This window comes from Tenrec ecaudatus, chromosome 15, assembly GCF_050624435.1.
Source record: "Tenrec ecaudatus isolate mTenEca1 chromosome 15, mTenEca1.hap1, whole genome shotgun sequence".
Lineage (NCBI taxonomy): Eukaryota > Metazoa > Chordata > Mammalia > Afrosoricida > Tenrecidae > Tenrec > Tenrec ecaudatus.
Genome location: NC_134544.1, coordinates 43,652,473 through 43,667,532, shown reverse-complemented (window position 1 = coordinate 43,667,532; position 15,060 = coordinate 43,652,473).

The following is a 15,060-nucleotide window of genomic DNA, read 5'->3' as shown; positions in this document are numbered from 1 at the left end:
CTCCTGAGCAGCACAGCTCCTTGGTAACCCTTGGTATTGAAAATTTTCCATTGAACAAGGAGCTTGAGACCTTATCATTAAACTCTGCATTTCAGTCCCCTTTCTTTTTAAAATGGTACAAGAATTGTAATGAATGCTTGCACAGCTGGGGACTATTAGCAAACAAACCCAACTCAGAAAACTCAGGCAACATAAATTCACACCAGAAAACAGAGGGTGTGAATGTCCAGTGGGAAAAAGAAATCCAGAAAATCTAGGACAAGATATTTGAGGGACTGAGATTAATTTGGTGAAATTCCCATGTTTTTTCACTTCATTGTCATCAAATCAACTCTAGGCAATAAAGTTCCTTTACAATGTGTCCTGAGTTCTTACATTGTGATTCCAAATACTTTGAAAGAATATTATATCATTTTTCCCAGGGTCACAGACCAAACAGCCCTTTCACATTTATTTCCCTACATTTTATTCCTTATGATGATAAAGAACTTATAAATCTGCCGCAGAGGGAAGGAAAGGGTGAAAGCTGAGCGGGCTTCTTCAAATCAAGATTCAGAAATGAATTTAGGACTACACACATCTCTGCCTTGTGCTACGATCTGCTCTTGTGGGTTTTGGGGTGAGTAAAATGTTGGGTAATGATAGGCACATATGAAACAAAAATGTGGTTCTTTTATACTCAGCTCACTTAAAAATTACATGGTAAAATGTAAAATGTCACCATCTCGGTTATGGTTGAGGTTCCCTGGTTGCGTAGTGGTTATGAATTGGGCTGTGAGTCTCGAGGTCAGCAGTTGAAACCACCAGTTATTCCACAGGAGAAAGAAGCCTCCTGAGGGAGTTCTGCCCTGCCCCCTCAGGTCACTGAGTCAGAATCAACTCGATTACGTTTGGTTTGGAGACTGTGGTGATTATCATTTATTGTTATTACTTTTTAAACTTCTCAATGCCAATATTTTTCATTGCATTTCATTTCTTGGTGGCTTTTGTTTTCCCCTTTCTTCCTGTGTTGACATGGGATTGAAGCTAGAGGAGACCATTAAGTTCAGTTCCCCAGTTATGATCATTCTCCACTCCCTGTAGGCGCGCCCCTTCTGTAGTTGAAGCCACACCACCAGCATTTCGATTCCCAGCAGGGTTGCCCAAGGGGAACAGATTTCAGTGGAACTTCCTCTTCAGTTTTCTAAATCTAGGTCTTTGTACATCTCTTTATATTTCACTTTGTCTTCTTGGGCTTCCCTTTGACAATTTCTGTTCAGCTCTTTCTTCCATTTGCTTTAGCTGCTCTGTGATTAAGAGCAAGTTTCAGAGTCTCTTCTGATCCACATTGTGATCTTTTCTTCCTTTCTTGCATTCCAATCAACACTATTTATCAATGCATCTCAATTGCATATTTGCTACATTTCATACTGAATATGTTGGTAGGATTCTTCTACTGCTTTATCAGTAGCTTTCGCGGTTGGTGTATAAACTTAAGTAATAGTCGTATTGACTAGATTGCCTTGTATTTGGATAGATATTAGACTCTCACAGATAGAATTTACTTCCAAATAGATCTTGAAATGTCCTTTTTGATGATGAATACACCTTTCCTCTTGATAGTTTCATCCCCACCAAGAGGAAGAACATGCTCAGCATATCTCAAATGGGAAGAACTCAAGAAAACCTCAAAGCCATGAGTTGAAACACGGAAATATTCTATGGGCAAATCATTGCATGATGCAAGAAGCATCCGAAGAACATGAAAGAATACCGAGGATCACCATACCCATAAGAACGAGTTGTCATCCATCTATTTCCAGAGATCGCATATGATCAGAACCAGTGGTCCGGCAGAAAGAAAACCAAGCTGCATTGATGGCATTAGTGAGAAGCAAAGTCCAGGAATTGATGAAATACCAACTGAAATGTTTCCACAAGGTAGTGAAGCACTGGAAGCACTCACTCATCTGCGCTACAAAAATAGAAAGCAAGAATTGGCCAAGTGACTGGAAGAGATCCATATTTGTACCTATTCCAAAGACAGAAGCCCTGACAGAATTAACAAATTATAGAACAAAATCATCGATTTCACATGCAAGTAAAATTCTGCCGAAGATCATTTAGCAACATTTGCAGCAGCATATTGACAGAGAGCTGCCAGTAGTTCAGGGCTGACTCAGAAGAGGACATGTCACAAGGGATATAATTTCTGATGTTAGATGGATCTTGGCTCAAAACAGAGTTTACCAGAAAGATTCTTACTTGTGTATTATTGACTATGCCGAGGCATTCGACTGTGTGGGCCATAATAAACTATGGATAACTTTGAGAAGAATGGGAATTCCAGAAGCCTTCATTGTGTTCATGCAGGACCTGTAAATGAATTAAGAGGCAGTTGTGTAAATAGAACTAGGGAATACCACATGGATTAAAATCAGGAAAGGTGTACCTCAGGGTTGTATTCTCTCACAATACTTACTCAATCTGTAGAATGATCAAATCATTAGAGAAGCTAGGTTAGATGGGTGGTGTTTCTTTTTGTTGCACATAGGGTCGTTATGAGGCAGAATTGACTAGATGGCACCTAACAACAACAACAACAACAACAACAAGTAGCCACTTTTGTCACTTGAATAGCCTTCTAGACTTAAAAAATGCATTTACAAACATGAAGGCTTTGCTTTAAATGAACATGAGATTACTCTAAACATATTGTTTCACAACTTCATGCTTTTACTACTGAGAGCTAGACTTTTTTACATTGTTTCCATTATTCCACTTGATGCTATTTTGACAAGTATATAGGATCCTCCTGCATGGATGAATCATATTTTAACAAACCATTCTCCAATTGATGGACACTTGGGTTGTCTATTTCTTTTTGCTATATGAACTTGTGCTGCAATTGATATCCTTATGGATCTGAAAATAGTCTAGCTGTAGGATGGCTTGGTCAAAAGTTATGGATAATTTTGCTTTGTTTGAAAAGTGTTAGATCATTCTATCCTACTAACAATGAACAAGAGTGTCTATTTTCCCCTACTTGTACCTTCTTAAAATATGGGGACTTTTGAGTCTAATCCGAATCCTCTCAGGCACCATATCTCAATATTTTATCTATAGCCACATGTCACCTCTTTCTCTGTTATACATCAAGTGAAGGGACAATTCAGGGAAAAGAAGAGGAGAAGGAATGACAGAGGACAAATCAAAGACAGAGAAGCTGAAGGTCTGGCGTGTTGTTTTCAAAGTTTGCCATCAGGGGCTTGTGGGGCATGGAGGGGAGCTGGAATGTTTTCCCTTCAGAAGCTGTGTGAACTCAGCATCACTTCTTTGGAGTGGCCCAAGGTGTCAACTCAGACATGCACACAGTAGGGTGACTCAGCTACCTGAACCGCCTGGTTTGTCTATACACCTGGTTATTGCTGAGTGGGAGCAGGTGAGGAACCAAGAATGACCACCACGTTCACTCAACATGTCGATGCTTGTGTTAGGCTGGGTTGTCTAGAGAAACAAACCCAGTGGGATTCATCTATGCATAAGAAGAAGGTACATCGAGAAGGAATTTAATATCAAGAAAGTATCCCCACCCACTCCAGTCTAACTTAGGCCGAGGCATCTGATGCTAGGCTAGCTGGAACCCTCTTCCTATGCAAACAGTTGCAGACCAAGGTGTAGAAGGGTTGGGCAGGAAGATCACAGGCCGATGGGTGCAGGGTTGCATGGATCCAAGGTCATGAGACACATGGCAGGGCACCCACAGTTCTCAGGGTGGGAGGGAGACAGAGTCCCAATGAAGTCCCGGTAAGAAGGAAAGTGAAGGATCAGAAAGAGAGGAAGAATTTCCTAGGTTCTCTCTTATAAAAACTTCCTCCCCACCCAAACCGGGAGGCATCAACAGGCTGTGACTTGATTGACAGGTTGGACTCCACCCCTCCACAAGTGCAAGCTGACCTAAAGTCTAAGGACCACTCTGCTGAAAGTGAATGCAAGCCCTGTGCAGCTGCTTCCCTGGAAACAGCTTTCAGAGTCCCTTCATTGCATCTCGTTAGATGTCCTTGAGCCCACTTCGACCCATAGCACCCCCAGCTTACAGAGTAAAACTTTCACATAGGGGATGTTGTTATGGGAGCTGATGCCAGGCCTTTTTCTCACAGAGCGGCTGGGCAGGCATCAGCACCAACCTTTGGGTTAGCAGTCAAGTACTTAACCTTTGTTTCTATTTGTTGCATCTACCACGGCGAAATAAAGTACTTGGATGGATGTCCTTAAGTTAGCTCCTTTTCATCTCACTGCAGAATTTCCAAGGGCATAGAGAGGTATTGAAAAGCCTGACAAACATGTGCATAAACATATGCATAAAAAGGAGCCCCCTCAAAGGACATTTATAGAGCCCTAATTATAGGCATGCACACACACACACACACACACACACACACACACACACATATATATATATAATGAGAGGGGAGTAGAACTATGTACTCATATCTATATGTTAAGAATTAAGGTTGCAGATGGACATTGGGCCTCAACTCAAGTACTCCCTTAACACAAGAACACTTTGTTCTAACAATCCAGCACTCTGTGATGCTCATACACTGGACACGATTGCTGAAGACAAAATGGGTGCATAACCAAATGTAGTGAAGAAAGTGGATGGTGCCCAGCTATCAAAAGATAGAGCATCACAGGGAATCCATGGTGGATGATTCCTTCAGGACCAGTGGTGATACTGGGAGGGTGGAGAGAGGATAGGGTGGAAAGGGGGAACTGATTTCAAGGATCTACATATAACCCCCTCCCTGGGGGATGGACAACAGAAAAATGGGTGAAGGGAGACGTTGAATAGTGCAAGAATGACAAAATAATAATTTATAAATTATCTAGGGTTCATAAGGGAGGGGGAGCAGGGAGGGAGGGGAAAATTAGGAGCTGATGTCAGGGGCTTAAGTGGAGAGCAAATGTTTTGAGAATGATGAGGGCAATGAATGTACAAATGTGCCTTACACAATTGATGTATCTATGGATTGTGATAAGAGTTGTATGAGCCTCTAGTAAAATGTTGAGAAAAAAAAAAAAGATACAGCATCTGGAGTCTTAAAGGCTTGAAGATAAACAAACAGCCATCTAGCTGAGAAGCAACAAAGCCCACATGGAAGAAGCACACCAGCCTATGTAATCATGATGTGTTGATGGGATCACTTATCAGGCATCTAAGACCCAGAACAAAACCATACCCAAGGTGAATAGTGGCGGGGGGGGGGGGGGCGGGGTGTGGAGCAGAGACCCTATGCCCATCTGTAGACAATTGGACATCCCCTCACAGAGGGGTCACAGGGAAGAGATGAGCCAGTCAGGGTGGAGTATAGGCACCAATGAAACACAGAACTTTCCTCTAGATATTTGGTGCTTCCTTCACCCCACTATCATGACCTCAATTCTACCTTACAAATCAGATGAGACCAGAGAATACACACTGCTACAGATAAGAACGCCCAACACAGGGAATCCAGGATAGATAAACCCCTCAGGGCTAACAATGAGAGTGGAGGTACCAGGAGGATTAGGGGAGGGTCGGGGGAGAAAGGGGGAATCGATCACAAGGATCACCCTAAATCCCTTCCCAGGGGGATGAATAACAGAAAAGTGGATGAGGGGCAATGGAGAATGATGCAAGATATGGAAAAAATAATCTATAGCTTATCAAAGGTTCATGAGGGAGGGTGGGCGGGGGAGTGAGGTAGAAGAAATGGGAAACTGACATCAGGGGCTCAAGTGGGAAAAGAATGCTTTGAAAATGATGATGGCAGCATATGTGCAAATGTGCTTGACACACTGGATGATTGTATGGATTGTGATAAGAGATGTAGGAACCCTCAATAAAAGTATTAAAATTAAAAAAGGAGCCTCCGGTTTCCTTCTTCAGGGTGCTTCCAGGACCTGCACCACAGGGAAGAAACCGTCAGAACCAGGATGCCCTTTAAAAAATATTTAAATTTAGAAAAAAACAAACAAACAACTTACTTGAAAGCATTCCAAGTTGTTGAACAGTTAGAGAAGAGAAGAGCATGCTTCATGTTGATATGCTTACATGGTCACACCGCACAAGCATGTCCTACATCAGCAGAACGCAGCGCTCAGGGCAAGCTGGTGAAGTGGCGTCCCAAAGCACACACAGAGGCTCAGGCGCCCAGAACAGGGTTAAGTCTGGTAACCGGTTTTGATCAGACATCAAGAATAATCAAATTTGGGGATCCTCCCACCCCAATTACTGGGGATAAAGACTTAGGAAGAGGTCTAAGCTCTGAAATGGCAGCTAGGGGCCAAGATGTTCTTGTAAGTAGTGGCTGAAGTGGCTTGGTCTGAGCCTCTAAATGGGGGATTTAATCCCCTGGCAGGTGGGAAGGAGGGTGGAGGGCCCTTTCCAGGCAATTCTTTGCCAAATCTTAAAGTGAAACACAGTCCAGAGGCGCTTAGCGTTTTGCCAATGTAAGAATGAATTGTGATTAATGTGAGCGAATTAAAACTAAGGTTTGGTTAAGTTAAGAAATAATTTTAAAACGTTTAAAGGTAGTAATGTGCATCTAAATAGTTCATTTCCATCAAGTCTCATATCAAATATATGAGATACTCTGTATCTCATCCTCTATGCTGTATGTAGCAGTGTGATCACTCTCTTTATGTATCTATGTATCTCTATCTATCTAGAATGTGTTTGTGGGCGTGGTTTGATTTCAATTTGTAGAGATTAGTTTCACAGGGCTCTCGAAAAAAGTCCACTGGTAACAGAACTCAGTTTAGCACCAAGAAGTTAATTATTTACCCTGATGTGAAGAACCGCCCACCTCAGGTCCCCTCACAGGCACCACTACCACCTGGTGGCCCGTGATGACGTTGCAGGTCCACAACCACAGAGGAAACATTGAACTTCCAGGGAGCACGTTTTGTTCCTGGCTGTTCTTTTGGGGAAACTTCCCACAGAGGCAACGCTGCCACCCAGGAGAAGGGCTCTACCGTTCACTGAGCATCTGCTTTATGGCCGTGACGGCTCGGGTACTTCGCGTAGCTCACACTCCCAATGTTACACGTGCTTGATTATCATGCTGCAGGTGAGGAAGCTCAGCTGTAGCACAAGCCTATGGCTGCTCAAGGTCAAAGAGATAGGCCTGCCGGACCTGTGGTTGGAAATCAGACTTGCCGGACTCCAGGGTCCCTGCTATTCCCAAAGCTTAGCGTCTGGCTTTTGCACAACAAAGGGTAGTGAGATACTTTAGGAACTTTGAGAAGATGGGGTCCAGAATCTTAACTCTGAGTCTGAGTGTTCATTTGTGGAGAACACAATGTGAAGTTTAGTAAGGCACTATTATTGATCTTTTTCAGAAAACTTGATCAAATACACTCTTTTAAAATGAATGTATGTGCCCAATATTTACTGAGAGATGATTTCATTCTATGTTTGAAAAACAACAATAACACTGCACTCGCTGCCAGCAAGTGGATGCGGACTCAGCAACCCTATCGGGCAAGGGCAGGGCTGACCCATCCCTGTGCGTTTCTGAGACTGTTACTGGTAGGATGGTACCCAAATAAGGCAGGTGTGATTCTTACTCACTGCAAAGTGAGAATCAGATTTTAGATTCAGACTTGTAATGCCACAGGTCATTCATACCTCTTTTCTAACGTTAAGACTCTTTAGGAAACAAAGAGAAATATGAAACAATGAAGGAGCGACGCTGATACCATTCTTTCCTGGTTTTCCTCTTACCTCAGACCCATGTCCCTGTTTCTTCTCGTTGAATGCTTAAGGTTCAGATCAGAACTCTCTATTCTTTGTTACCTATACCCTGATGTATCTACTTATTTCCCTGGCTTCCATCATCATCCACCCAAATAACCCTCAAATCTACATCCACACTTTTCTTCTGAGTTCCAGACTCCAAGTTGCTAAATATAGCCCTAGCTCAGTACGTTCAACACGAAATGGTCACAATCTTTAAGGAGCCCTGGTGGCTAACTACGGTCAGCGGTGTCAACCTATCAGGTGCTCCGCGTGCGAGAGATGGGACAGTCTGTGTGCCATAGGGAATTGAACCTCAGAAGTCAAACCCATTGCCACCGAGTCGAGTCCAATTTAGGGACAAAGCAGAGCTGCTCTCTAGGCTTTCCCAGTCTGTAACTCTTTATGGACGTGGACTGCCACATGGTTCCCTTATGCAGTGACTGACAGGCTCACAACCCGGAGTGCTTATCCACTGCACAAACAGCGCTCTTTCCCATGGAGATGGCAGCATGGGAATCCCCATGGCTATCCTCCCAGTCCTCTGGGGGCAACTTGAGTCCCACCCAATGGAGCGGAAGTGAATACCCAACCCATGCCAACTTCTGTTTGTTTTTTCCCCCCTGTTCTCAATTTTAGTGAAAATCTCTATCATTCTCCAAACCCTCTCTATCATTCTAACCTGGAAAATTTTCAACATGTAAAAATGTTATTTCTGTTGCTCTTTTACATGTGCTTGAATCCATATCAATTTCTGTCAGCGAATCAAGCAGCTTCTTGAATTTGGGAAAATCTGCCCGGTCCAACAAGCACGCTGCTAACTTGCTACCTGCTGTCCAGTGAGTTCCAATCATAGTGACCCTTTGTAGCAGTACAACCAGACAGACACTGCCCAGCCCGGAGCCATTCCCATAATCCTTGCTATGTCTGAGGGCATGGTTGTAGCCGCTGTGCCAGTCCATCTCCCTGAGGACCTTCCTCTTGTTCCCTGACCCTCTTGGGGATGAATCACTGTCCAAAAGATGAGAGACCAAGCTCTGTTATCTTTGATTGTAAAGAATATTCTAGATGAGCTTCTTCCAAGATAGACTTTTGCCCTTCTGATAGTCCATGGTATGTTCAATTTTCTTTGCTAATCCCATAATTCAAAGCCATCAATTCTCTTTCAATATTCCTCATTCACTGTCCAGTTTTTGAATGCAGGTGAGGTGATTGAAAATACCATGGCTCAGGGCAGTAACACCTGAGTCATCAAAATGACATCTTTCCATTAAAAAAAAAAAGACAACACTTTAAGGGAATTTTTGTTTTGTATTGCCCAAGTGCAATATACCATTTGATCTCCTGACAGTTAGGATTTGATATGGGCCCAAGTAACACGAAATCCTAGACAACTCCATCTTTTCTCAATTTATCATGATGTTTATTGGTCCGGTTGTGAGTTTTTCCCTTTCATTGAACTATAGTCCATACTAAAGGCTGTATGCAGTCTTTAATATTCAGAAGTAAGTGCTTCAAGCCTTCTTGACTTTCAGCCAGAAGGTTGTATCATCAGCATCTTGCAGGTTGTTAATGAGCCTTGCTTCAGTCTTGCTGCCGAATTCTTCTTTACATAATCTAGCTCCTCAGATTATTGGTACCACCTATTGTGAGCTTCCTGGGCCCTGACTGAACTGAGAACTATTTTGAAGTGATTGAAACAATCCCTCCTTGTAACAAGTTCTTCATCGAAATCACCTTGACTTGCTACATGTACAGCTTTTAAATAATTGAAAAGAATTTGAGCCTTTTCTTGCATGCATGTAAGGCTGAATAAGAACCATGTGCATAGATTTTGAGTGGCCTACAAATTCTTAAAGATATGGTTAGGACAGACCACTTTCATAGCCTGGAGATTGCCTGTAGGACAACAGATCTGCCGTAACCACTCAGGTCCATGTTCACTTTTCTAATGGCAATATTTTTGGCCTCTGCATACTTTATTTTAGATATATTGAACTGACAATGCAGCTTTCACACATCTCCAAGCCCTGTTTATGCCATTTTTTCCTGCATAAAAAATTTCATTTCCTTTAAGATATTCTGAAAACTCTTTCTCATGTAGGAAAGTTAACCCAGGGATCACCTTCTCCATGAGGACATAAAAGCAGTGATGTGCTCATTCATTACAACATACCGTGTCGCTGTGATTATTAGCTTGAAAGAATGTCTAAGCTACTAGTCTTAGGCTTGCATGTCCCTACGGTAGAGAAAGCGATTCCCTAAGGTCTTCTAGCTAAAACAATGGTGGGCTGTAGAACCTAGTTTCCTTTCATCGGATGCTCTCTTTGCTCCTTTATACCATAACACTCCTGTTTCCTCATTGCCTATGGGGCTGCAAAGAGTTATGAACCAAATAACCCCAAGCCACAAACAAACAAACAAATAAACAAACCTATGCTCCAATTCATAGCAACTTTAGAGGTCAGAGCAGACATCCTACAGGTTTCCAAGGCTGTAATCTTCATGGAAAACAACTGCCAATCTTTCTCCCATGAATCAGTTGGTGAGTTTGAACAGCTAACCTTTTGCTTAGCACCCGAGCCAATACACCATTGTGCCACCAAGACCCCTGCAACGACCTAGTTGTGCGCTAATCTATGTCTTGGAAAGTTTAGGGGGATTTTCAGCTAAGTGTGCAAAGAAACTCAGACCACACTTCACATGGTGGGCAATATACCTAAAGTGTAGGCTCCTCTTCCCTTGTGTTGGTGACTTACTTGTCCCATTTTCTCGGCATCTTGTTTGGGTTTCTCCTGCCTGTTTAGCAAATACTACAGTTTCGGACTTCTTCTTTGGCACTATTTGACGTGGAGCGATTAATCTATCCGTGAGCTTCAACGACCATCTCCTCATACATGCTGATGATATTCAAGTGCCATCTCTATAGAGGTGCTTTCTCTTAGCTCCAGGCAGGGCTACTGTATACCTCTAAACAGTCATGTGCACTGTAGGGTAATTGACTGGCACCTCTGAAGTGGGAAAGCACAGGCCCTTCACTAGTATGCAGTGAACTTCCTTTCAAATCTCAAACAAAGCACGAGGCAACCCGACTCATTATTGCCCCTCTGAAAGAATGATTTTCCTGTGTCCATGTTTCCAGGCACCGCACATCACGCATGCCTTTGATATGGTTGCCTTTACTCTTTCTAACCACTACCCCGTCTGTCCAATGACTGTATCTTATGGATACCAAAAGGAGAGCTGGTGGGACCATGCCATTCTTTCATTATAAATTCTACAAGTGCTTCCCTTTGCCTCGGCGTTAGGTTTCAAGTCTTCCATCTGGCTTACAAAACCTCCCAAGAGACTAGGACCTTGAATTCCATCTCATCCTCCCTCTTCCCTCCCTTTCACACTGTATATTTGGGAAACACAATCATTTTCATCTTAGACCTTCACTCACCCACCCACTCTACTCAGGACATTCTCCTTCCTCCTTTTGATCTGAATAATCCCTACTTATTTTTTAAGGTACAGTGGAGTTGTCACCTCTTCCAGGAAGTTAGTAAGTGAATTAAGCAAGGAGAAGAAAATAAAGCCCGATGAATAGTTCCTTTGTGATTCCAAACCTTGAGTGAAGGCAGCTACCAGCTGCTTTATCATAGGAACAAGGCATGTGTGCTGAGTCTTATTTCAGAGAAGTGGCAATAGCTCACATAGGGTACACTTGGCTGCCCCGTTGATAAAAATATTGGCTGATTTTAAATATATGAAACATCTATTTTCCATTGCACATTTGAAATTCTGATTATAGAGGAGAGTTGGTCTTTTAGCTTAAATATTTACTTTCAATTCAACTGGAACAGCTCCTGCCACCCAGACCTCTTCCTTGACTGTGATCAATTACATTCTAATTTTAGCTAGTCTCGAGTATTCTTCCCCAAAATTATAATAGCTGGTGAACATGAAATTTTTAGGCAATTGGTGAGAGAAAGAAGCATCACTTTTATGTTAGGAGAAACACCCAAAGCTAGGTTATCCCAATACAATAGAGATAAAGGGAGTATTTAATAATTGCTTGTGTGGATTGGTCTTTGTGTGGGCATCACAGAAATCCTAGTAGTTCTAATGAATATGCTTGGCTCTTGGAAAAATCCATTATTCTTCTTTTAAATCATTTTACTGGGGACTCTTTTTCTTTTTTTATTTCTTTTTTAAAAAAATTAATTAATTTATTTATTTTAACAATTTATTGGGGCTGATACAATTCTTTTCACAGTTCATACGTATACATTCATCAATTGTATAAAGCACATCTGTACAGTCTTTGCCCTAATCATTTTTTTCTCTTTTCTTCTTTTACATTTTATTAGGGACTCAAACAACTCTTACCACAATCCATACATATACATACATCAATTGTATAAAGCACATCCATACATTCCCTGCCCCAATCATTCTCAAGGCATTTGCTCTCCACTTAAGCCCTTTGCATCAGGTCCTCTTTTTTTTCCCCCCTCCCTCCCCATTCCCCCTCCCTCATATGCCCTTGGTAATTTATACATCGTTATTTTGTCATATCTTGCCCTATCCGGAGTCTCCCTTCCCCCCTTCTCTGCTGTCCCTCTCCCAGGGAAGAGGTCACATGTGGCTCCTTGTAATCAGTTCCCCCTTTCCAACCCACTCACCCTCCACTCTCCCAGCATCGTCCCTCACACCCTTGGTCCTGAAGGTATCATCCACCCTGGATTCCCTGTACCTCCAACCCTCATATGTACCAGTGTACAGCCTCTGTCCTATCCAGCCCTGCAAGGTAGAATTCGGATCATGGTAGTTGGGGGGAGGAAGCATCCAGGATCTGGGGGAAAGCTGTGTTCTTCATCGATACTACCTCACACCCTAATTAACCCATCTCCTCTCCTAAACCCCTCTATGAGGGGATCTCCATTGGCCGACACTTGGGCCTTGGGTCTCCACTCTGCACTTCCCCCTTCATTTAATATGATATATATATACATATATATAAACACATATATACACATACATACACACACTTATATCTTTTTTTTTTGCATGATGCCTTATACCTGGTCCCTTGGGCACCTCGTGATCGCACTGGCCGGTGTGCTTCTTCCATGTGGGCTTATTTGCTTCTGAGCTAGATGGCCGCTTGTTCACCTTCAAGCCCTTAAGACCCCAGACACTATCTCTTTTGATAGCCGGGCACCATCAGCTTTCTTCACCACATTTGCTTATGCACCCATTTGTCTTCAGCGATCCTATCATGGAGGTGTGCAGTCAATGATATGATTTTTTGTTCTTTGATGCCTGGTAACTGATCCCTTTGGGACCACTCGATCACACAGGCTGGTGTGTTCTTCCATGTGGACTTTGTTGCTTATGAGCTAGATGGCCGCTTGTTTATCTTCAAGCCTTTAAGACCCCAGTCACTATCTCTTTTGATAGCCGGGCACCATCAGCTTTCTTCACCACATTTACTTGTTCACCCACTTTGGCTTCAGCTGTTGTGTCGGGAGAGTGAGCATCATAGAGTTCCAATTTAATAAAAGAAGGTATTCATGCATTGAGGGAGTGTTTGAGTAGAGGCCCAAGGTCCTTCCGCCACCTTAATACTTGACCTATAAATATAGACACATAGATCTATTTCCCCATCCTCCTATATATATTTGCATGTACATGTCTTTGTCTAGACCTCCATGAATGCCCTTTGACTCCTAGCTCTTTCCTCCATCTCCCTTGACCTTCCTCCTGTCCTACTACCATGCTTCATCGCCACCTGGGCTAGAGTATACCTCTTCTCTAAGCAACCTTACCCTTGATCATTTCCCACCAGGCCTGCCACTCCCCCTTCTCTACCATTTGGGGTCCCATGTTTTTTCCTTGTCCCTGGGTTTGTTAACACCACTTCCTTCCCTCCCCTACCCCCCCACCCCAAGTCCCCCCGGAACTGTCGGTCCCGTTGTTTTTCATCCAGATAGTTCATCCAGCCTGTCCTATTCAGACAGACCTGTGGAGTCACTAACATGCATGAAAACTAGACAGAGGAAAACAAAGCAACAGTATACAACCAGACAACAAAACAACAAAAACAAACCACTGACAAAGAACAGAACAAAACAGTTCACAAGAGAAAAGCTTGTAGTTAGTTCAGGGATCGTTTGCTGGCCCTTAGGAGCGTTTTCCAGTCCAGTCTGTTGGGGCACCACGCCCTGACCCCAAAGTCCACTTTCAGAATTCCCTGGGGACCTTGCCACTCCATTCCCTTGCTGTTCCGCTGCACTCCCCCAGTGATTTGCCTCGGTGTGGTGGGATCAGGTCAGGTGCAATTCCCACACTGTGTCTCCGGTGCTGGGGGACTCTTTTTCTTATAACAATCCACACATCCATTGTGTCATGCACATTTTTACATATGTTGTCATCATCCTTTTCAAAACATTTTCTTGCTACTTGAGCCTTAAATATCAGCTCCTTTTTATACCTTCCCTCTCCCACCCTCTCATCTTCATGAACTCTTGATAAATTATAAATAATATTATTTTCATATCTTATAATATCCACTGTCTCCCTTTACCCATGTTTCTGTTGTTCATCTCCCAGGGTGGGGTGGGGTGATACATTGATCATTGAGATTGATTCCCCTTTGCCCCTCCACTTTCCTCTACCCACAAGGAATTGCTAGCTACTTCCATGACTGTTCCTGGGCAGTTTATCTGGCCTGGATTCCATGTATCAAGAACTCTTATTTGTACCAGTGTACATGCTATGATCTAACTGGATTTGTAAGGTAGAACTGGGGTCATGATAGTAGGTATGAGGAAGCATTAAAGAACTAGAAGAATGGATCAACTCTTCCTTGTGACCCATCTATGAGGGGATGTCCAATTGTCTACAGGTGGGCTTTGGGTCTCCACTCTGCCCCCATCCCACCTCATTCACATTGATATGTTTGTTTGTTTTGGGTCTTCTGATGCCTGATAGCTGATCCTGTCACTACTTCATGATCACACAGGCTGGTGTGCTTCTTCCATGTGGGCTTTGTTGCTTCCAAGCCAGATGGTCACTTGTTCGTCATCAGTTTTTTCACCACATTTGTTTATTTCACCCATTTTATCTTCAGCAATCATGTAAGGAAGATGAGCATCACAGAATGCCAGGTTATAGAACAATAATAACCTGCATTGAGGCAGTTCTTGAGTAGAGGCCCAATGTCCATCTGCCACCTTCATACTTAGCGTTTAAATATATCTACATAGATATATGTCCCTATTGTTGTACATAAATATATTTACATATGT